At 37.5% G+C, this 25,260-nt stretch overlaps 1 pseudogene; it reads left to right on the top strand.

Annotated features, from left to right (window-relative positions):
- Nucleotides 1-23,485: 23,485 nt before the first annotated feature.
- LOC129523061 (olfactory receptor 11H6-like) lies at nt 23,486-24,180 on the top strand (annotated as a pseudogene).
- Nucleotides 24,181-25,260: the final 1,080 nt, after the last annotated feature.

A 25,260-nucleotide genomic window follows, 5' to 3' on the forward strand; every position in this document is an offset into this window, starting at 1 on the left:
TTAAATTAAATTTTGTGTGTAGTATGAGATAGTTTTATTTTCTTTATGGATGTTCAGTTGACCTAAAAACATGTATTAAAAAGACTATTAATTTCCCATTGGGTTGCAATGGAGGCTAACTGATAGATACCATATCTGTGTAAGTTTGGGTCTCCATTTCAATCTGCTGTGTTAGATTTCTGTTCTTTTGCTAATAAGCACTGTCCTAATCACGTTAGGCTTTATACTAAATCTTGATATTTGATATTGTAAATTTTACTCCATTGTTCTATAATGTTGCTTTGTGTATTCTAGGTCCTATGTATTTTCACCTATAGTTTAGAATCAATATCTCAATTTATTTAAACATACTTACAAGGATATTGATTGGGATATTAGTATATCAATAGATAAGTTTGGGGACAATTGCTATATAATAACATTGAGTCTTGTGATACTTAAATATTTTAATCTTTTTATTTAATTTCTCTTAGTTATGTGTTTTAGTGTTGAGAGGAAAGGTCTTGTATCATTTTTTGTTGTTTTTTTCATCTTTATGACATTTTTGAACTATTGTAAATTTGTGTCCCTTAATTTTTTTCTAGTTGGTTGTAGCAACTTTGCTAAATTCACATAGCACAGATATTGCACTGAATCTGTGGTTCACTGTTAGTAGTGTAGATATCTCAATAGTACTTCCAATCCATGAATGCAGGGTGTATTTACATTTATTCATTTCTATAATTTCTTTAATCAATGTGTATAGTTTTCAGTGTGTAAGTCTTTCACCTCCTTGGTTAGATTTATTCCTAAGTATTTTTTATGCTATTGCAAATGAAATTGATTTCTTAATTTCCTTTTTGGGCTGTTTATTGTTAGTATATAGAAATACAAGTGATTTTTCATTTTTATTTAAATTCCAGTTAACATACGGTGTAATATTAGTTTCAGGTGTAAAATTTAGTGATTCAACACTTACATACATCACCCAATGCTTATCTCAGCAACTGCAACTGATTTGTGTCTGTTGGTTTTATGTCCTACAAATTTGCTGAATTTGTTTCTTAGTTTCAAAAGTAGTTTTGATGAAATCTTTGTGATTTTCTACATATAAGATCATGTAGTCTACAAACATATTTTATTTCTTCCTTTCCAATGTGGATGCTTTTTCTCTCCATCTTGCATAATTGCTTTGGATTATAATTTCAATATTATGTTGAGTAGAAGTGATGGGAATGGACATTTTCCCCTTATTCCTGATCCAGAGGGAAAGCTTTTAGTGTTTCATCACTGTAATGTTAGCTGTAGCTTTCCATAAATGTATTGTTGAAGTGCCTTGCTTCTTCTATTTCTATTCCTTGTTTTTGCTTCTAATTTTTATTTTTATTGATGTATAAGTGACACACAATGTTATATTGTTTTGGATTACAACATCTTAATTCACAATTCTATATAGTACTCTATACCAAATAAATTCAATTACCATCTGTCATCATATGTTATTACAATATTATTGACTATATTCTTTAAGCTATATTTTTACTACCTATCACATTTATTTTATAACTGGAAGTTGCTACCTTTTTCAATAATTCGACAGTTGCATGTAATACTCAGCTCTTCCCATTATGTGCTCTGTTTAATGTGTTTAATTTAATCACTCAGTATCTCGTCCCCCACCACCTCTCCTTCAGCAATTCTTAATTTCTCAGAATTAGGAGTCTCTTATGGTTTGTCTCCCTCTCTGACTTTTTCCCATTCAGTTTCCCTCCTTCCCCCTATGTTCCTTTGCATTAATTCTTATATTCCACATATGAGTGAAACCATATGATAATTATCTTTCTCCAATAGCCTTATTTCTCTCAGCATAATGTCCTCCAATTCCATCCACATCTATATAAATGGTAGGATTCATCCTTTCTCATGGCTGAGCAATATTCCATTGTGTGTGTGTGTGTGTGTGCATGTGTGTACCACATCTTCTTTATACACTTATCTATTGAAGGACATCTCAGTTCTTTCCACAGATTGGCTATTGTGGACATTGCTATAAACATTGGAAGCAGGTGCCACTTTGGATCACTACATCTGTATCTTGGGATAGATACCCATGAGGAACCTCCACACTGCTTTCTAGAGTAGCTGTCACAGCTTGCATTCCCACAACCCTATAGGAGGGTTCTCCTTTCTCCATATCCTTACCAAAATTTGTTGTTTCCTGTCTTTCTAACTGTAGGCATTCTCTCTGGTATAAAGTGGTATCCCATTGTGGTTTTGATTTGTATTTCCCTAATGACAAGTGTTGTGGAGCATTTTTTTCTTGTGGGTGGCCATTTTTATATTTTCTTTTGAGAAACATCTGTTCATGTTTCTTGCCTATTTCTTAACTGGATTATTTGTTTTTGGGTGTTGAGTTTGATAAGTTCTTTATAGATCTTGGGTACTAGCCCTTTATCTAATGTGTCATTTGCAAATATCTTCTCCCATTCTGTACATTGTCTTTTAGTTTTGTTGACTGTTTCCTTGGCTGTGCAGAAGCTTTTAATCTTGGTGAAGTCCCAGTAGTTCACGATTGCTTTTGTATCCCTTGCCTTTAGAGACATGTCTTGTAAGAAGTTGTGGCCTGTGTTCTCCTCTAGGATTTGGATGGATTATCTTTATTCCATCGTGTATTCTTTCCTGTTTTGTCAAAGATTAGTTGACCATGTAGTTGAGGGTCAATTTCTTAGTTCTATGTTCTTTTCCATTGATCTAGGTGTCTGTTTTTGCACCAGTACCACACTGTCTTGATGATCAGAGCTTTGTAAACAGCTTGAAATCCAGCAATGTGATGCCCCTAGTTTTGGTTTTCTTTGTCAACATTATTCTTGGCTACTGTGAGTCTTTTCTGGTCCCATACAAATTTTAGGATTACTTGCTCCAGATCTGTGAAGAAAGTCCTTGATATTTTGACAGGGATTGCATTGAACATGCAAATTGCCCTGGGTAGTATAGACATTTTCACAATATTTATTCTTCCAATCCATGAGCATGGAATAGTTTTCCATCTCTTTGTGTCTTCCTCAGTTTCTTTCCTAAGTGTTCGGTAGTTATTAGAGTATAGATCCTTTGCCCCTTTGGTTAGGTGTATTCCTAGGTATCTTATGGTTTGGAGTGCTATTGTAAGTGGCATTGATTCCTTAATTTCTTTTTCTTCATCTCATTGTTAGTGTATAGAAATGTAACTGATTTCTGTGCATTGACTTTGTATCCTGCACATTGGTAAATTGCTGTATGAGTTCTAGCAAATTTGGGGTGGAGTCTCTTGGGTTTTCCACATAAAGCATCATGTCATCTGTGAAGAATGAGATTTTGACTTCTCTGCCAATTTGAATACCTTTTATTTCTTTTTGTTGTCTGACCACTGAGCCTAGGACTTCTAGTACTATGTTGAACAAAAGTTGTGATAGTGGACATTCCTGACTTAGGGGAAAAGCCTTCAATTTTTCCCCATTGAGAATGTTATTCACTGTCGGCTTTTTATAGATGCTTTTATGATATTGAGGTACGTTCCTTCTGCTCCTACACTGTAGAGAGTTTTAATCAAGAAAGGATGCTGTAGTTCATCAAATGCTTTTTCTGCATCAGTTGAGATCATATGTTTCTTTTCTTTTATTAATGTGATCTATCATGTTGATTCATTTGCAAATTTAAGCCACCTTTGCATCACAGGAAAAAAATCCCACTTGGTTGGGATGAATAACCCTTTTAATGTACTGTTAGATCCTATTGGCTAGTATCTTGGTGAGTATTTTGACATCCATATTCATGGATTGATATTGGTCTATAATTCTTTTGGTGAGGTCCTTTTCTGGTTTGAGGATCAAGGTATCCTGGCCTCACAGAATGAATTTGGAAGTCTTCCTTCCATTTCTATCCTTTGAAACAGCTTTAGTAGAATAGGTATTATTTCTTCTTTAAATGTTTGGTACAATTTCCCTGGAAAGCCATCTGGCCCTGGACTTTTGTGTCTTGGGAGGTGTTTGATGACTGCTTCAATTTCCTCACTGGTTATTGGTCTGTTCAGGTTTTCTATTTCTTCCTGTTTCAGTTTTGATAGGTTATAGGTTTTCAGGAATGCACCCATTTCTTCCATATTGCCTAATTTGTTGACATATAGTTGCTCATAATATGTTCTTAAAATCGTTTGTATTTTCTTAGTGTTGGTCATGATCTCTCCTCTTTAGTTTATGATTTTAATTTGGGTCTTTTCTCATTTCTTTTTGATAAGTCTGGCTAGGGGTTTATTGATTTCAATTCAACCAGTTCATATTTTCATTGATCTATTCTACTGTTATTCTGGTTTCTGTTTCATTGTTTTCTGCTCCAATCATTATTATTTCTCTTCTCCTGCTTGGTTTAGGCTTTATTTGCTGTTTTGTCTCCTGCTCCTTTCCATGTAAAGTTAGCTTGTATATCTGAGATTTTTTTTTATTTTTTTGATAGAGGCTTGAAGTGAAACATCATTCCCTTTGAGAACCACCTTTGCCATATCCTAAAGATTTTGAACAGTTGTGTTTTCATTTTCATTTATTTCCATGAATTTTTAAATTTAATTTTAATTTTTTTAAATTAAATTTTTAAAATTCTTCTTTAATTTCCTGGTTGACCTATTGATTCTTTAGTAAGATTCTCTTTAACCTACAAGTGTTTGAATTCCTTCCAAGTTTCCTCTTGTGATTGAGTAACAGTTTCAAAGCATTGTGGTCTGAAAGTATGCAGGGAATAATACAAGTCTTTTGGTACTAGTTGAGAACTGATTTGTGACCCAGTTTGTGGTCTACTCTGGAGAAAGTTCCATGTGCAGTTGAGAAGAATGTATATTCTCTAGTGTCTTTTATGCATTTTTCAAGCCTAGCTAGTAATGTAATTGTTATCCTGAATTTCATTTCTGACATTTTAATTAAATCTACATCCATTAGATCTGTGGCAGAGAGTACTACCTTTGGTTATCTCTTTTGTTGTGAACTCCTCCAAGTTATTTTATACAGAGAAGAATGGATGGTCAATTGAACAGAATAAAAAATATCAACCAGAGGGATGCCTGGATGGTTCAGCGGTTGAAATCTGCCTTCAGCTCAGGGCATTATCCTGGAGTCCAGGGATCGAGTACCACATCAGGCTTCCAGCATGGAGCCTGCTTCTCCGTCTGCCTGTGTCTCTGCCTCTGTGTGTGTGTGTGTCTCTCATGAATAAATAAATAAAAATCTTAAAAAAAAAAAACAACCACAACCCAAGCAAACACACACTAGACTAATCTGATTAGGTCATAAAGAGAACAAAAAATAAATAAATAAATAAATAAATAGCAAAAGAAAAAACAAGGGGTGAGAGAGAATATAATCTCATGGGGTGGACAAAATAGGGTAATCCACTTGTTCCTGAGTTTTGGTCTGTGTGTTAAAAGACACTAAATCCCAAAATTGTAAAGAAAGCAGAATATGTATATATATATAGAGAGAGAACAGTGAAAGGAATCCAAAAGTGAAGTATACTTCTAAAAAATGTGAATTGCACCCAAAAGCATAAGATACCTAAGAATAAACCTAACCAAAGAGGGAAAGGATCTATACCCTAAAAACTACAGAACACTTCTGAAAGAAATTGAGGAAGACACAAAGAGATGGAAAAGTATTCCATGCTCATGGATTGGAAGAATTAATATTGTGAAAATGTCAACGTCACCCAGGGCAACTTATACGTTTAATGCAATCCCTATCAAAATACCATGGACTTTCTTCAGAGAGTTGAAACAAATCGTCTTCAGATTTGTGTGGAATCAGAAAAGACCCCAAATAGCCAGGGGAATACTAAAAAAGAAAACAATAGCTGGGGGCATCATAATGTCAGATTTCAGGTTGTACTACAAAGCTGTGGTCATCAAGACAGTTTGGTACTGGCACAAAAACAGACACATAGATCAATGGAACAGAATAGAGAATCCAGAAGTGGACCCTCAACTTTATGGTCAACTAATATTCGACAAAGCAGGAAAGACTATCCACTGGAAAAAGACAGTCTCTTCAATAAATGGTGCTGGGAAAATTGGATATCCACATGCAGAAGATTGAAACTAGGCCATTTTCTTACACCATACTCAAAGATAAACTCAAAATGGATGAAAGATCTGAATGTGAGACAAGATTCCATCAAAATCCTAGAGGAGAACTCAGGCAAACCCTTTGTGAACTTGGCCACAGTAACTTCTTGCAAGATACATCCATGAAGGCAAGAGAAACAAAAGCAAAAATGAGTGGGAAATATCATAAAGGGAGACAGAACATGAAATACTCTTAACTCTGGGAAACAAACTAGGGGTAGTGGAAGGGGAGGTCGGTGGGGGGTGGGGGTGACTGGGTGACGGGCACTGAGGTGGACACTTGATGGGATGAGCACTGGGTGTTATTCTATATGGTGGCAAATTGAACACCAATAAAAAATAAATTTATAAAAATAAAAAATGACCTATTGAGTCTTCACCAAGATAAGAAGCTTTTGCACAGCAAAAGAAACAGGCAACAAAACTAAAAGACAACCTACAGAATGGGAGAAGATATTTGCAAATGATGTATCAGATAAAGGACTAGTATCCAAGATCTAAAAAGAACTTATTAAACTCAACACCCAAGAAACAAACAATCCAAACGTGAAATGGGCAAAAGACATGAATAGAATTCTCACAGAGAAAGACATAGACACGGCCAACAAGCACATGAGAAAATGTTCCGCATCACTGGCCATCAGGGAAATACAAATAAAAACCACAACGAGATACCCCCTGCACCAGTGAGAATGAGGAAAATTAACAAGGCAGAAAAGAACAAATGTTGGAGAGGATGTGGAGAAAGGGGAACCCTCTTGCACTGTTGGTGGGAATGTGAACTGGTACGGCCACTCTGAAAAACTGTGTGGAGGTTCTTCAGCAGCAATGTCCCCAATAGACAAACTGTGGAAGGAGCCTCGGTGTTCACTGAAATATGAATGGATAAAGAAGATGTGGTCTATGTATACAATGGAATATGACTCAGCCATTAGAAACGACAAAACCCACCATTCACTTTGATGTGGATGGAACTGGAGGGTATTATGCTGAGTGAAATAAGTCAATCAGAGAAGGACAAACATTATATGGTCTCATTCATTTGGGGAATATAAAAAATAGTGAAAGGGAATAAAGGGGAAAGGAGAAAAATGAGTGAGAAATATCAGAAAGGGAGACAAAACATGAGAGACTCATGAACAAGGAAAATGAACAAGGGGTGATAGAAAGGGAGGTGGGCAGGGGATGGCGGTGACTGGGTGACAGGCATTTAGGGGGCACTTGATGGGATGAACACTTGATGGGTGTTATATATGTTGGCAAATTGAACACCAATAAAAAATAAATAAAAAACAAGCAAACAAAAATATAAAATAAATAAAAAATATAAAATATAAATGTAAAAAATGAAAATTACAATCTAGAAACAAAGAGTTGATAAAATAAGATACTAGTTGAAAAGGGAAAGAAGAAAAAAGAAATGGAAAATTTTAAATTGAAAGATACATATATCATGAGAAAGGACCTCCACTTCTGTATGCTATTTTCCCCTATCCTGGATTTTTATGGTCTTGTAGGGTCTGTAAATGTGTTGTGCACCTGGTCTTCCAGTTTATCTTCTGGGAGAGGGGTCTTCTGTGCTGCTTCTCAAGTATCTTTGCCTTGGTAGAGTCACACTGCCCCTTGCCAGGGGACCAGGCTCACTGTAAGCTGGTCTTGAGTTTGGCTTTCATTTCCTGAAGGCTTTCTGCACTGAATCCAAACAAAAATGACAGAGCTCACATCCCCATCCCCAGAGCTGAAAGATCACAGTCCCCTGTCTTCAGCAAACTCTCAGGGATACATGGTTCTTACTTTTTCTTACTTTTGCATGTGCCACAGTCCACAGACTCCTGCAGTGCATGCCTACACCAGTCCTCCCTGGGGGAAGTGGGAATGTCCCACCCCACTGCTCTCTGCACGATGCTGACACTGAGAGTGGCTACTGGAATGCCCCCATACCTGCTCCATCCCTCCTAAGGGAAGGTGGAGGGCCTCCTGGTATTGTCTTTTACATGGTTCCTTGCCATGAGATCTATTGGTCAGTTGCTCCTGGACCTGCTCTGCCCCTCCCATGGGATGGCCAAGGGTCCTTGCATTCCAGTCCTATGCAGATTCCCCAGGTGGAGGGTGGTTACTGAATCCAGCAGGTCTCCAGCTCAGTGTCTATGGTACCAAGTTGAGGGCTCCCTCTTGGGCTCACCAATCCCAACCAGTTTCTCCTTTCCAGTGTCTGGGAATTCCACCAGCTCAGGCACTCCCTTTAATTCTGAGACCCCACTGAGACGCCACTGTCCCACCTAGAATTTTCCCGTTTCACCACCTGAGCACCTTTTAGGCAGGGATGTCTCTCATTGGAGAGATTTCTAAGGGTTCTTCATTTTGTCCTCCAGGGGAATACCACTTTCCAGTAGTCAGTTTACAGAGGCTCCCTGCCCCTGCCATTTATCTTCTGATATCTCCCCTCAGATTCACTTCTCCACACTTCCTCCCCTGCAAAAAGTGGTCACTTTTTTATTTGTAGAGTTCCAGATATTCTTTTCTTATACCACAGGTTGAATTCATGGGTGCTCAGAATGCTTTGATAGTTATCTAAGTAAATTCAAGGGACTGGATGAAGCGAGGTCCTCCACTCTTCTGCTGTTTAGCCTCTCCTCCTGATACAGCATATCTAATTCTCTCTCTCTTGTTTTTTTTTTTATTTTGATGCTTTAAATGTTTTCCTTTGCATTGTTTTCCAGTTCACTGATTCGTTCTGTTTCATCCATTCTGCTGCTGAAACTTTTCTAGTGTATTTTTCAGTTCAGTTATAACTTCTGTTTAGTACTTTATTATATTTTCTACATTACTGTCTAAGTTCTTCCTGGGGGCAAGATGGTGGAAGAGTAGGGTCCCCAAGTCACCTGTACCCATCAACCTACCTAGATAACTTTCAAATCATCCTGAAAACCTAAAAATTCGACCTGAGATTTAAAGAGACAACAGCTGGAATGCTAAAGTGAGAAGAGTTCATGCTTCTATCAAGGTAGGAATATGGGAAAAAAGAAATAAAAAAGCACCCAATGGGGAGGGGCCCCCACTAGGAGCAGGGCTAAGGCCAGGCAGCCAGAGCCCCCAGGACAGGAAAGTCCAGTCCCAGAGAAGCAGGAACTTTACCAACCTTTCCTGACGGAAAGGCGCTCGCAGGGAACTCAGGCAGGATCCCAGGAGGGGTAGTGATGCCCTCAGGCTCCCAGGGTCACTAACAGAAGAGATGTGCCCTGAGGAAGAGCACGCAGCACACTGTGGGCTGAGCTCCCTAAAGGGCTGGAACGTGTGCCCGCTGGGCCAGGGAGCAGCTCAGGTGGCGACTCAGGTGGTGGCTCTGCACAGAGGGGACTGCCCAGTCCCGGGAGCGCAATTCCAGTGGCACAGGCCCCAGAGCCGAAGGCACCGGGGGACAGAGCCCAAGATCCAGCACTCCCCCCGGGACAGGCGGAGGCCGGGAGAACACAGGGTAGCAAGACGCTCCTGCCAGCGGGTGCCCCCGAGCTGTGCAGATCAGCGTCCCCCACCCCCAGAGCATCCAGGTCCCTGCAGACTGGGAGCTGCAGTAGTTACTGCTGGAGCTGACTCCAGGGCTGGAGAGCTGGCCGTCACCACTGTTGTTGTTCCTCCTTGTGTCACCTTGTACCAGGGTTTGAGCCGGTCTGCCAGGGAGCAGGGGCCTCACAGGATAAATGGCTCCCACTGAAAGGTGCACTTGGCATGGGGCGGGGCAGCTCCACCAGGTGCAAACACATGAGAATCAAAAGCAGGCCCCTCACCCAGAAGACCAGCTGGAAGGGCAGGGGAAGAGCAAGTTCTTGACCAAGCAGTGCTGGAAAGTTCCCGGGGAAGTCTAGGGGCTTACAGTATATAGAATCAGAGGATACCCCTCCGTGTTTATTTGTTTTTTATTTGTTTCGCCCCCTTTTTTCTTTTTCTCTTTTTCTCATTTTTCCAGTACAACGTATTTTCAGCCACTCTGCACTGAGCAAAATGACTAGAAGGAAGAACTCACCACAAAAGAAATAATCAGAAACAGTCCTCTCACCCATAGAGTGACAGAATTTGGATTACAATTTAGTGTCAGAAAGCTAGTTCAGAAGCACAATTATAAAGCTACTGGTGGCTCTGGAAAAAAAAAAGCATAAAGGATTCAAGAGATTTCATGATTGCAGAATTTAGATCTAATCAGGCCGAAATTAAAAATCAATTAAATGAGATGCAATCCAAACTGGAGGTCCTAACAACAAAAGTTAACGAGGTAAAAGAACAAGTGAGTGACATGGAAGACAAGCTGATGGCAAGGAAGGAAGCTGAGGAAAAAAGAGAAAAGCAAAAGATCATGAGGAAAGGTTAAGGGAAATAAATGACAGCCTCAGAATGAAAAATCTACATTTAATTGGGGTTCCCGAGGGCGCCAAAAGGGACAAAGGACCAGAAAGTGTATTTGAACAAATCATAGCTGAGAACTTCCCTAACTTGGGAAGAGAAACAGGCATTCAGATCCAGGAGATACAGAAATCCCCCCCTAAAATCAATAAAAACCGCTCTACACCTCAACATTTAATAGTGCAACTTGCAAACACCAAAGATGAAGAGAAGATCCTTAAGCAGCAAGAGACAAGAGATCCTTAAGTTTTATGGGGAGAAGTATTAGGTTAACAGCAGACCTCTCCACAGAGACCTGGCAGGACAAAAAGGGCTGGCAGGATATATTCAGGTTCCTAAATGAGAAGAACTTGCAGCCAAGAATACTTTATCCAGCAAGGCTCTCATTCAGAATAGAAGGAGAGATAAAGAGCTTCCAAAATAGGCAGAAACTGAAAGAATATGTGACCACCAAACCAGCTCTTCAAGAAATGTTAAGGGGGACTCTGTAAAAGAAAGAGGAAGTCCAAGGAAGCAATCCACAAAAACAGGGACTGAAAGGTATTATGATGACACTAAATTCATATCTTTCAATAATAACTCTGAACATGAATGAATTTAATGATCCTATCAAAATGTGCAGGGTTTCATACTGGATAAAAAACCAAGGCCCATCTATTTGCTGTCTATAAGAGACTCATTTAGACAGAAGGACACCTACAGCCTGAAAATAAAATGGAAAAAATTTACCATTCAAACAGTCCTCAAAAGAAAGCAGGGGTAGCCATTCTTATATCAGATAAATTAAAGTTTATCCCAAAGACTGTAGTAAGAGATGAAGAGAGACACTATATCATACTTAAAGGATCTACCCAACAAGAGGACCTAACAATCATGAATATTTATGCCCGTCAATCAATTAATAACCAAAGTTAAGATATACTTTATAATAAGCTTACACTTGGAGACTTGAACACGGTGCTTTCTACAATTGATAGATCTTCTAAGCACAACATCTCCAAAGAAACAAGAGCTTTAAATGATAAACTGGACCAAACATTATATGTTCTCATTCATTTGGGGAATATAAATAATAGTGAAAGGGAATATAAGGGAAGAGAGAGGAAATGTGTGGGAAATGTCAGAAAGGGAGACAGAACATAAAGACTCCTAACTCTGGGAAATGAACTAGGGGTGGTGGAAGGGAAGGAGGGTGGGGGTGGGGGTGAATGGGTGACAGGCACTGAGGGGGGCACTTGACGGGATGAGCACTGGGTGTTATTCTGTATGTTGGCAAATTGAACACCAATAAAAAAATAAATTTATTATAAAAAAAAGAAAAAATAAACTGGACCAGAAGGATTTCACAGATATTTACAGAACTTTAGATCCAAGCCCAAATGAAAATACATTCTTCTCAAATGCCCATGGAACTTTCTCCAGAATAGACCACATATTGGGTTACAAATCAGGTCTTAACTGATACCAAAAGATTGGGATCATCCCCTGCATATTTTCAGTCCATAATGCTTTGAAACTACTAAAACACAAGAAGTTAGGAAGGATTTCAAACACGTGGAGGTTAAAGACCATCCTGCTGAAAGATGAAAGGGTCAACCAGGAAATTAGAGAAGAATTAAAAAGTTTCATGGAAAATAATGAGAATGAAGATACAATGTTAAAAATCTTTGGGATACAGCAAAAGCAGCCCTGAGGGGGAAATACATCGCATACAAGCATCAATCCAAAAACTAGAAAGAACTCAAATACAAAAGCTAACTTTACAGTTAAAGGAGCTGGGGAAGGAACAGCAAATAAAACCTTCACCCAGCGGAAGAAGAGAATTAATAAAATTTGAGCAGAACTCAATGAAATAGAGACCAGAACTGTGTAACAGATCAACAAAACAAGGAGTTTGTTCTTTGAGAGAATTAATAAGATAGATAAATCATTAGCTAGCCTTATTATAAAGAAGAGAGAAAAGACTCAAATTAATAAAATCATGAATGTGAAAGGAGAGATCACCACCAATACCAAGGAAATACAAACGATTTTAAAAACTTATTATGAGCAGCAATATGCCAATAAATTAGGCAATCTAGAAGAAATGGACACATTTCTGGAAAACCACAAACTACCAAAACTGCAACAAAAAGAAATAGAAAACCTGAACAGGCCAATAACCAGGGAGGAAATTGAAGCAGTCATCAAAAACCTCCCAAGAAACAAAAGTCCAGGGCCAAATGGCTTCCCAGGAGAATTTTATCAAACGTTTAAGGAAGAAACAATACCTATTCTACTAAAGCTGTTCCAAAATATAGAAAGAGATGGATACTTCCAAACTTGTTCTATGGGGACAGCATCACCTTAATTCCAAAACTAAACTAAGACCCCACCCAAAGAAGAATTATAACCAATATCTCTGTTGAACACAGATGCAAAAATTCTCAACAAGATACTAGCCAGTAGGATCGAACACTACATTAAGAAGATTGTTCACCATGACCAAGTGGGATTTATCCCAGGATGCAAGGCTGGTTCAACACTGGTAAAGCAATCAACACGGTAGATCATATCAACAAGAGAAAAAACAAGAACAATATGATCTTCTCAAGAGATGCAGAGAAAGCATTTGATGAAATACAGCATCCATTCCTGATCAAAACTCTTCAGAGTGTTGGAATAGAGGGAACATTCCTCAGCATCTTAAAAGCCATGTATGAAAAGCCCACAGCAAATATCATTCTCAATGAGGAAACACTGGGAGCCTTTCCCCTAAGATCAGGAACAAGACAGGGATGTCCACTCTCACCACTGCTATTCAACATAGTACAAGATGTCCTCGCCTTGGCAATCAGGCAACAAAAAAAAATAAAAGACATTCAAGTTGGCAAAGAAGAACCAAACTCTCCCTCATCGCAGATGACATGATACTGTATGTAAAAAATGCAAAAGACTCCACCCCAAGATTGCTAGAACTCATACAGCAATTTGGCAGTGTCGTAGGATGCAAAATCAATGCCCAGAAGTCAGTGGCATTTCTATACACTAACAATGAGACTGAAGAAAGAGAAATTAAGGTGTCAATCCCATTTACAATTGCACCCAAAAGCATAAGGTACCTAGGAATAAACCTAACCAAAGAGGCAAAGGACCTATACCCTAAAGACTACAGAACACTTCTGAAAGAAATTGAGGAAGACACAAAGAGATGGAAAAATATTCCATGCTCATGGATTGGCAGAATTAATATTGTGAAAATGTCAATGTTACCCAGGGCAATTTACACATTTAATGTAATCCCTATCAAAATACCATGGACTTTCTTCAAAGTTGAAACAAATCATCTTAAGATTTGTGTGGAATCAGAAAGACCCCAAATAGCCTGGGGAATATTATAAAAGAAAACCATAGCTGGGGGCATCACAATGCCAGATTTCAGGTTTTACTACAAAGCTGTGATCATCAAGACGGTGTGGTACTGGCAAAAAACAGACACATAGATCAATGGAACAGAATGGAGAATCCAGAAGTGGATCCTCAACTTTTGGTCGACTAATAGTATTCAACAAAGCAGGAAAGATTATCTACTGGAAAAAGGACAGTCTCTTCATTAAATGGTGCTGGGAAAATTGGACATCCACATGCAGAAGAATGAAACTAGACCATTCTCTTACACCATACACTTAGATAAACTCAAAATGGATGAAAGATCTAAATGTGAGACAAGAATCCATCAAAATCCTAGAGGAGAACACAGGCAACACCCTTTCTGAACTTGGCCACAAGTTTCAAGATACATCCATGAAGGCAAGAGAAACAAAGCAAAAATGAATTATTAGGACTTCATCAAGATAAAATCTTCTGCACAGCAAAAGAAAGAGTCAACAAAACTAAAAGACAACCTACAGAATGGGAGAAGATATTTCCAAATGACCTATCAGATATAGTGCTAGTATCCAAGACCTATAAAGAAATTATTAAACTCAACACCCAAGAAACAAACAATCCAATCATGAAATGGTCAAAAGCATGAACAGAATTCTCACAGAGAAAGACATAGACATGCCCAACACGCACATGAGAAAATGCTCCGCATAATTTGCAATCAGAGAAATACAAATCAAAACGACAATGAGATACCACCTCACACCAGTGAGAATGGTGACAATTAACAAGACAGGAAACCACAAATGTTGGAGAGGATGTGGAGAAAGGGGAACCCTCTTGCACTGTTGGTGGGAATGTGAACTGGTGCAGCCACTCTGGAAAACTGTGTGGAGGTTCCTCAAAGAGTTAAAAATAGACCTGCCCTACAACCCAGCAATTGCACTGCTGGGGATTTACCCCAAAGATGCAGATGCCGTGAAACGTAGGGACACCTGCACCCCAATGTTTCTAGCAGCAATGTCCACAATAGCCAAACTGTGGAAGGGGCCTCGGTGTCCATCGACTGATGAATGAATAAAGAAGATGTGGTCTATGTATACAATGGAATATTACTCAGCCATTAGAAATGACAAATAACCACCATTTGCTTTGACATGAATGGAACTGGAGGGTATTATGCTGAGTGAAATAAGTCAATCAGGGAGGGACAAACATTATCTGGCCTCATTCATTTGGGGAATATAAAAAGTGATGAAAGGGAGTGAAGGGAAAGGAGTGAAAATATCAGTGAGGGTGACAAATCTTGAGAGACACCTAACTCTGGGAAACTAACTGTGGGTAGTGGAAAGGGAGGTGGGTGGTGGGTTGGGGTGACTTAGTGATGGACACTGAGGTGGGCACTTGGCTGGATGATCACTGGATATTATGCTATATGTTGGCGAATTGAACTCCAATAAAAAAAATAGAAAAAATAAAACAATGTTTTTGGCTAGAGCTTCATGTTTCATATATATATATATATATATATATATATATATATGTTCTTCCTGTATTCACCCATTCTTCCCCTGAGATTGGTTAGCATCTTTAGGGCTATTAGTTTGAACTCTTTATCAAGTAGGTTGCTTAACTCTGTTTCATTAAGTTCTTTTCTGGGATTTCTTGTATTCTTTGGTTTAGGACATATTCCTCTGTCTCCTCGTTTTGTTTCTCACTCTTGGCTGGTCTGTATATATTAGGTGAAGTCACTACCTTTTTAGTTTTGAAAGAATTGTTTTGTGTACAGGTTTTTCTACATGGGCCAGAGTGCAATACCCCTGATCACCAGAGCCAGGCACTCTGTGTGGGCTGTGTATGCCTGCCTGCTATGATAGGGCCACACTTGCACAGGGAAGTCAGGGCTTGGGACACCTGTCTGGCCATTTTCATACTTGGCTACTGCACAGGTAGAGCAGGATTTAGGTCATCACCTTGGCTGCTACATGGCTTGGGAAGGGTTCAGGGCACTCTCCAAGTCCTTCTGTTTACATATCAAATGCTGAACAATGGGGCGGGACTCCAAATGCATACCCATCCTGGTTGCAGATAGCTCTCTGTGCTGAGTGGATGAAATTTGTCCTCCAATGCTAGCAGGCTAAAAGGGAAGGCACCAAAAAAAAAAAATGGCACCTGCAGGGTGCTCTTTCCGTAGCAAGTTAGAATGAGGTTGCAAAAATAGCATCAACCAGTGCTTCCATTCCTGGATAACGTCCCTTCAGGTTCCTGCCTCTCTAGCAGCTGCTTTAAAATTAGTAAATTGGTCCCCCTTGCTTATGAACTAGGGATTGCTTTTGCACTGGATTACAGGGTGAGTGGGTTTGCATACAAGCCCTTTAATATTGGATATCCATTCTTTATTGTTCTATAGTTCTCCTGGTTTTCATCACCATAGATTTCTAAAAGTGGACATTTTGTCATCTTGTATTTCCAGTGTTGGACTCTAGGGTCTGGGTGCCTGATATGGGGTACAATTCCTTCACCCCTTGAGGGAGAGTTCTCTATTTTTCCCCAAAATTTGGGATTACTGCATCTGGGGTATAGTTTTCGCAAGTCTGTGGCTGTCTCTCTTCTATCCTTCTGGATGCCTCTCTTTTGCCTTTTGTTGTGAAGGCAGTGTATCTAATTCTCAGACCTTTCTCAAAACTATTTGAGCTATCTCAAAGCTCAGACCTTTCTCTCTGAGCTATTCCATACATATCTGTAAATTTGTTATGTCTGTGGGAGGAGGTGTATTAAGGTCTTCCTGTGCCAACATTTTCTCTTTTTTTTCTTTTTATTTATTTATTTTTTTTAATTGGAGTTCAATTTGCCAACATATAGCATAACGCCCAGTGCGCTCATCCCATCAAGTGCGCCCCTCAGTGCCCATCACCCAGTCATCCCCCCTGCCCACCTCTCTTTCTACCACCCCTTGTTCATTTCCCAGAGTTAGGAGTCTCTCATGTTCTGTCTCCCTTTCTGATATTTCCCACTCATTTTTTCTCCTTTCCCCTTTATTCCTTTTCACTATTTTTTATATTCCCCAAATGAATGAGGCCATATAATGTTTGTCCCTCTCTGATTGACTCATTTCACTCAGCACAATACCCTCCAGTTCCATCCAGGTTGAAGCAAATGGTGGGTATTTGTCATTTCTAATGGCTGAGTAATATTCCATTGTATACAGATACCACATCTTCTTTATCCATTCATCTTTTGATGGACAACGAGGCTCCTTCCACAGTTTTGTGCCAACATTTTCTTTGTGTGTGTGTGTGTGTGTGTGTGTGTGCCAACATTTTCAACACATTTCTTCTCCTTTAGTTTTGATAGTTTTAACTGATAGACTATTCTTGGTTAATAGTGGGTATTTTTTTCTTTTTTCTTTTTTTAAGTACTTTGAATAAATACGCTTGCTCCCTTTGTGCCTGAAAAGCTAATGATGTTAAATCTAATGAATATTCTTTTTTTTTTTTTCAGGGTTGGGTTTCAAAAACAAGATGAATAGGTAACAGCTTGACCAAAGCTGTCAATCTCTTTTTTTTTTATAAATTAATTTTTATTGGTGTTCAATTTACCAACATACAGAATAACACCCAGTGCTCATCCCGTCAAGTGTCCCCCTCCGTGCCCGTCACCCATTCACCCCCACCCCCCGCCCTCCTCCCCTTCCACCACCCCTAGTTCATTTCCCAGAGTTAGAAGTCTTTATGTTCTGTGTCCCTTTCTGATATCTCCCACACATTTCTTCTCCCTTCCCTTATATTCCCCTTCACTATTATTCATATTCCCCAAATGAGTGAGAACATAGAAGCTCCATTGTATGTGATGAATTGCTTTTCTCTTTCCTTTTTGAAGATTTCTTTCTTTGTTTTTATTTTGGACAATTTGATTATAATGTGTCTCAATGTAGCTTTGTTCAGATTTACTTCAATTGGAGTTCTTTAATTTTTTTTATTTGTATGTCCATTACTTTGCTCAGATTTTGGAAAGTTTTGGCCACTATTTTGTCAAATAAGCTAATCCCCTTTCTGGGATCCCACAGGCATATATTAGTTCACTTAACTGGTGTTCGCTAAGGTCGCTTAGGCTTTTTAAAATTCTCTTAATTTTTCGGTTTTATGCACCTTTGGTTTCATAATTTCAAATGATGTATCTTCTAGTTCACAGACTTTCTCTTACCTTTCAGGTCTGTTGTTAAACCCTCTAATTAATTTTTCATTTTAGTTACCATATGCATACATATATACATATACATATAGAAAGAGAGAGGGTGGTTTTATTATTTTAGAGACAGAGAGAGAGAGAGAGAGAGAGAGAGAGAGAGAGAGAGAATGCAAGCAGGGTGTGGGGGAGCAGAGGAAGAGAGAGAGAGAATCTTAAGCAGGCATCATGTCCAGTGCAGAGGCCAACATAAGACTCAGTATCACAACCCTGAGATCATGACCTGAGCCAAAATCAAGAGTTGGACACTTACCCATCTGAGCCACCCAGGTGACCCCTAGTTATTATATTTTTCAGTTCCAGAATTTGTTTGGTTGTTTTCTAAAAGTTCCTTTCTCTTTGTCAATATGCTCATTTTGTTCATGTATCATTTTCCTGATTTCACTTGATTGTGTATCTACATTTTCTTTTAGTTTATTGAGCGTCTTTATGACAGCTATTAAAGATTCTCTATCAGGCAATTCATAGATAACGCTTTCCTTTAGGGTTAGTTCTAGGGTTTTATGTTGGTCTTTTAATTGGGTCATGTTTCCCTGTTTCTTTGTAGCTTCTTTTTTTTTTTTTTTTTTTTTTGGCTGGAATTTGGTCAGTTGAAAAAACAAGCATCATCTCATTCTAATCTCATTCTATGCCACTGGCCTTTTTCAGGAGGAGATCTCCACCAATCAACCTCATGGGAGGTTCTAGGGCTTCTCAAAAATGTTGTGATATCTTCCTCCCCCTGGCGTTGGTATTTGGAACTGCCTGTTTGCCTTTGGTTTGGGCGGCTTTCAGACTGGCTTCCCATTAGGGGGCTCTTTTATCAGCCTAAATGTAATTTTCGCTGTATTTGATTTGTTTTTGAATTTTATCTTAATGCATATGGGTCCATATATTGAATTTTATTACAGTTTACTAAAATTTTATTTAAAATTTAATAAACAATTGGAAAAAACAGGATCTTTTTATTCTATTTTCCCACTTGCACTAACTTTGTCAAGTCATGTGATTTGTCTATTTGTCTATTGTGGTTTTGAACAGGATTAGGGTTTTTATCCATTAATTATATTTTTCTCGGTTGTTTTTCAACTTTTACATATATTTTTAGGCTTTTTCTTATCAGTTTTCTCCTCTTTCATTATCATTTCCCCAAATACCTGTCACACTGATAGCTTCAAACTCTTAGGTGTCTCTTTATTCAGAGACATTCATTTCCTTTTTTGTTTGATTAATTAGAATGCTTTTTGTGTTTTATTATTAGACAATAATTTCACCAATCATTTCTGATAGATTCTTTACTAATTTAAGAAATTCTTTTTATTTCTGTTTTATTTTATCAAGAATGGAGTTCAGTTTTATCTATTGCCATTATCAAGCATTCTTATGTTTCTATTTTTAAAAAATATTTATTTTAGAGAAAGAGAGATAGTGAGTGATGGAGGGGATAGTAACAGAGGTACAGGGAGAGGGAGAGAATCTCCAGCAGCCTCTGTGCTGAGCACACAGCCTGATTCAGGGCTTGATGAAAGTATTTTTTCTCCAGATTCAAAGCCAAGTTTTTTTTCCTGAGAGCTTATAAACAAATATTACTTTAAAAATGTATTAGAACTCTTCAAGTAGTTTGTTAGTTCCCCTTGTGTACGGCTCTATGTAGCAGCTGGGGGCCCTAGGTCAGGGAAAATACCAATAAACTAATGTGATTATACTTTCCTTCAATGAAACTTCAAGTGATGAACTGTCTCTCATGTTACTTTCTGTTACTTGTAGCAAGTAGAAGACAAGGAAATTTAATTCCTGCTTGAGACTGCAAAATTTGAGGAACAGCTTTTGTGAGCACAGCCAACTTTGACATATCTTTATTAATAATACATATTTGTCTACTAATATTTCTTATCAATTGTGATCTTAATGAAGAACATCATATAAGCATTGAGTGTGTTATGAATGACAATATTAGAGTGATCTGAAGGGCAAAGTTATCGTAACACTTGGTTCCTTAAACTTCTTGGGAAAATATGGCAGATTGTGAATAAATCTATTACATTCAGACATTATTAACATTACCAACTTTTCTAACATGCTGTCTTTTACTTATTGTTTTATAGGATATCTTTGTATAATGGATGCTATTTATTTGAAATTATTTTGACATTTCTTTTCCCATAATTCATGACATTTTTTGTTTTCCAGTAGTTTTAAAAATTCAATTAAAATTGTTAATCCCTTTAATATTTGCCTTTTCTATGCCTTGTTTAATGAAGTTTTCTAATCGGTAGCACAGTATTCTCCTATAAAGATTTCTGTATTTTTTTCTATTCAAATTCTGCTACTCACATTCTAATCTTTTTCAATCTTCAAAATATTTCTTATTTGTCAAAGATGAGGATTTTTTATGAATGGCTTTTAAAAATTTATTTCCTTTTGAAGAAAGACAGTATTCCACACATCAGGTTTTCAAATTGAAAATATTTATAAAAGCCCATTCTCTCTCTTTCCATGTAACATGTATGTGTATATATGTAACATGTATGTGTATATATGTGTGCATGTATAAAATAGGTTTTAAGAGGAACCTAGGAAACATACCCATTTTCCTGGGCTGTGAATAAATTATAGATAGGGAAAGAATTACAAAATATTCACACATGCACACAGACACACATGCGTGCATATACTCTGAATAGAAAGAAACCAAATGAAACAAAGAGAAATAGGTAGACACTAAGATATTGAGAGACATTTCCACACACATATAGAAATAGTAGAATAAATGAAGAAAAACATGAAGAGGGAAAACTCAAAGTTGATGGCAAATGTTATAGGAGATTATTGAGGGCTTACGTGGGCTACAACTGTGTAATACCATGCCACACACTGAATCTACAGCTTCAATCTGGGTTTTTATCTGTGATTACTTTGGAATTTAGATGAAATTACTGGCTTAGAAAAATTGTTCCTAAGTATGAATCCATTACTTTTCAAAATTCAAAGTTTATTTTTAAGAATAATCTTTAAGAAGATATATGATTCCATTAATTTAAAGAGTATATGCAACTGATATGTTATTGAACACTGCATTTGAAATGAATGATGTACTCTATATGTTGGTTAATTGAATGTAAATGAAATTTTTTTAAAAGAAACAATAAAGAGTATGAATATAGGTGAATTCATAACTAAGATCTTAGTACTACAGTTTAATTTACTTTTCTCCTTTATTTGCTCTTCATTTCCAAATCGTCTTTTATACGTTATTTCTTCTGACTTTATTGACAAATAAAAGTTGCATATATTTAATTGCATATATTTAAGGGTACAATGATATGATTTGATATACATTGTAAAATGATGGCCATAGTCAAACTAATTAACATGTCCATCACCTCCCATAGTTACCTTTCTCTTGTTTCAGTTATAAGATGAATAAATTCCGTAGATCTAATATATAGCATTAATTATTAATTAATAATAAAGATTTGAACACTTGATATATGGCTGTATTCTCACCACATTTTATTATTAAGTTTAACATGCAGGTATCTATGCTCTGTGATACCAAACCAGAAGTAAAACAAAACAAAAAACATAATCTTTCATTTATAGATTGATGTAATTCTAGCAAAGAAAGTCTTCATCATTCTGTAATGTGTGAGTTTTGAAAATGATTTAATTATTCTGCAAAAGGTAAGATTTACCTAGAACAGTGGCTTTCAAACTTGTTGATTTCAGGACCCCTCCATAATCTTAAAATTTATCAAGGACCCCAAGGTGGTTTTGTTTATATGAGTTCTAGCTATTCATCTTTACCCATTAGGAATTAAAACAAAAAAGGATGTTTATACGCAAATTCATTTTAAAGTGGCAATAAGCTAATCACCTTGCCATAAATGTCTATTTAGAAATAACTATTTCTGTCAAAGTAACAAAAATTAATGAAAAGAGTTATGTTTTTAAATATCTCTAATAAATCTCTTTAATACTTACTTTGAGAGAAAGCAGTAGGATGTTGTCTGGTTTGAATCACCAAACTTTTGTTGTGAGATCACCCATTATGCAGCTTGGAAAACTCCTTTCAGTAATGAAGAAAAAACTAGAGTGAATAAAGCAAATAATATCTTATCATTATTATGAAAATAGTTTTGACCTTAATGCCCTGAAAATCTTCAGAGACCATCAGGAATCCCCAACTGCACTATGAGAACCAGTATCTTCTAGAATATCATCACCTTTGAGTTTTTGTCCTTTTCCACATAAAACGCTGGAGAGTTGAAGACCTAACCTCCATACCAATCATGTGGTATTGGAGAACCTCATTGAATCCTATCCTTTCTCTCTCATATTTAAATTAATGGTGATAACTCTAAGTGTTAACCAACTTAGAGAAAGTATCCTCACTCAGTATTTGTCATTAGAGCTGAAGTTTTAAAAATGGAATTTCCTCCCTATAGGATGATGAATAGGAAACATACCCATTTTCCTGGGCTGTCTTTGTTGGTACAGAGTCAATGATCTTTGACTTTCTGAGCAGCATCCCAAGTACTGAAATGCAGCGAACATTTTAAAAAATTATACACATGTAGTATTTTTAGAAGTGTATTTTTACTGAAGGGATGAGTTGAAATTTAAAATCTTCTAATAATTTCTCAGTTTTGTATTGACTTATAATCTGTTCTAAAATACATATATATAGGAATATGGCCCACCACCAAACATTAAACGGCAATTAATTATGTTGCATATAGTACTTAATCAACTGGATATTGTCTTCAAATGAGCTTGGCATTTTTCTCTCACAAACAGAGCAAATATGGAAGCTTATTATCTTAACATCTTTGTATGTCAGAAACACTGAGTTATCTCTTAGCTGTATTCAGTCACCCTGTATTCATTCACTGCTTGATCTTTGTACAGAACTGTAGATCTACATTGGAGATCTTTGTACAGACTTGCTTATTGCCAATACAAACTAAATGTGATTGTAAACCTCAGGAGGGCAGGCAAGTATCTGTTCACTTTGTGTTTGTTATATCTAGAATAGGACTATGAATGACTATAAATGATGAAAATATTTCTGCATGAGTTATGATATTTCCTGACATGCAGAGTGATGTACTCATAATGAATGCATTTGCCTTAATGAGGAATACTTAAAGGCCATTTATCATATGGAAAGTTGTTTCTGCAGTGTTACAAGCAAATGAATATTTGAACACAAAAAAAATTATTCTAGCTCTGTGAGTGAATTCATCCTTTTGGGCTTCCTTATACCTGAGAAATTCAGATTGTCCTTTTTTCAATCTTCTGTGGGACTTGCCTTCTGACACTGACTGGTAATCTGTGCAGTATCTGTGCTGTGAGGTAGGACCATCAACTAAAACTCTAATGTACATCCTGCTGGCCGATTTCTCCTTCCTGGAGATCTGCTTTATCACCTCCACTGTCCCCCAAATGCTAGCCAACTTTCTCTCTGAGACCAGCACCATCTGCTTCTATGGCTGCTTCCTCCAGTTCTACTTCTTCTCCAAGGGCACTGCTGAGACCTTCTTCTTGCTTGCCATGGCCTTTGACAGGTTCCATTGCAGGCCCCTGCACTACCGCACTGTCATGACTGCTCAGCGCTACATCAGAATAGGACCCAGTGCTGGGTGTGTGGCTTCTCCTGTCTTTTCCTCTGAGTTTACCTCATCTTCCGACTTCCTTTTTGTGGCCCCAATACAATTGATCATTTTTTATGTGACCAAGGACCCCTTATGAAGCTTTCCTTTGTGCCAGGTCCTGCTACTGAGATCATCTGTGCCGTCTATAACTCAGTCCACATTTTCTCCACCTTCTTTTTTATTACCATCTCATACATTCTGGTGATTAAAGCTGTGCTCATGGTCCCTTCAGGAGATGGCTGGCACAAGGCCTTCTTCACATGTGGCTCCCATATGGCTGTGGTGTCCCTGTTCTGTGGCTCTATCATCGCTGCATATGTAAGCCCTAGAGCAGACAATCCAGCATGGATTTAGAAAATTGTGTCTTTGCTCTATTCTATATTAACTCCGTTTTTCAACCCCTTGATCTATAGTTTCTGAAATAAGGAAGATGAAGGCAGCTCTGGGAAAATTATCCAGGACTGTCAGATTTAGAGGCATGAAAAAAATTCAAAGTACTTTTGTGCACAACTGAAATACTGTGTGTGAAATAAATAATTGAAAACTTGGTATTCCATTGTATTAACTGAATTAAAAACATATTTTTGGGGTGAGGAGGAACAGTCATTGTAATAGAATGCTTATAAAGCTGACTGTATCCATCTCTTCATTTTTATTATTAGGGAAAATTATTAATAGTAAAGTCTTTCAATTTAAGTAAAAATAAAGGAAAATGATCATTAAACTTTCTGACATTTAGATTTAATGCTATTTAAAATTCCACTGTTAATATCAAACACACATGTGTACACACAGTCTGTCCTCTATTTTACATTTAAAATTTTCTCAAGTGAGTGAAAAGTTATGTATGCTGAATTTAGAAAACAACATTTAGATGTTAATTCTTGTGTTGATACTAAAAACAGAGCAACATATATTCTATGAAAGGTGATTCATCATTTACCATAACTGCATTTCTTCCTACCTTCTCACCAGGTTTTAGTGAAAATACTTTTAATATTTAGACCCATATGGTTGCCATTTAATTTGTTTCCATTATGTATTTGCTTCTAAGAAGTGTCTTTGAAAAGAGCTCTATTTAGGATGAACCCTGCTTTACCTTTTCCTGATGTGCCATTTTTGCCTACTGTCATTTAGGACTGACTAGCTGCCAGGTGCTGCTGCAGTTGCCAGAGTTATTCGATTTATCTCTACTCACCGTCTCAAGAATACTATATCTCACATTCCCAACTAGAATATTCCTTATCCTACAGAGAAAGCCCGAACACAGTAACTCTCCCTGTATCCTCTTCTCCCTTCTCAAATTCTGGCAACCACTTTCCATTTCTATGTATTTATGTATTCTGGACATCATATACATCAAATAATAAAATATGTGGCCTTTTGTGACTGGCTTCTTTCCTTCACTTAGGATAATGTTTCCAAAGTAAACCAAGGTAAATGTTTACAGATAAATCACAAGGGTCCTTTATGTTCTAGCATGTATCAGTATTTCATTCC

Source organism: Nyctereutes procyonoides, unplaced genomic scaffold, assembly GCF_905146905.1.
Source record: "Nyctereutes procyonoides isolate TBG_1078 unplaced genomic scaffold, NYPRO_anot_genome, whole genome shotgun sequence".
Classification (NCBI taxonomy): domain Eukaryota; kingdom Metazoa; phylum Chordata; class Mammalia; order Carnivora; family Canidae; genus Nyctereutes; species Nyctereutes procyonoides.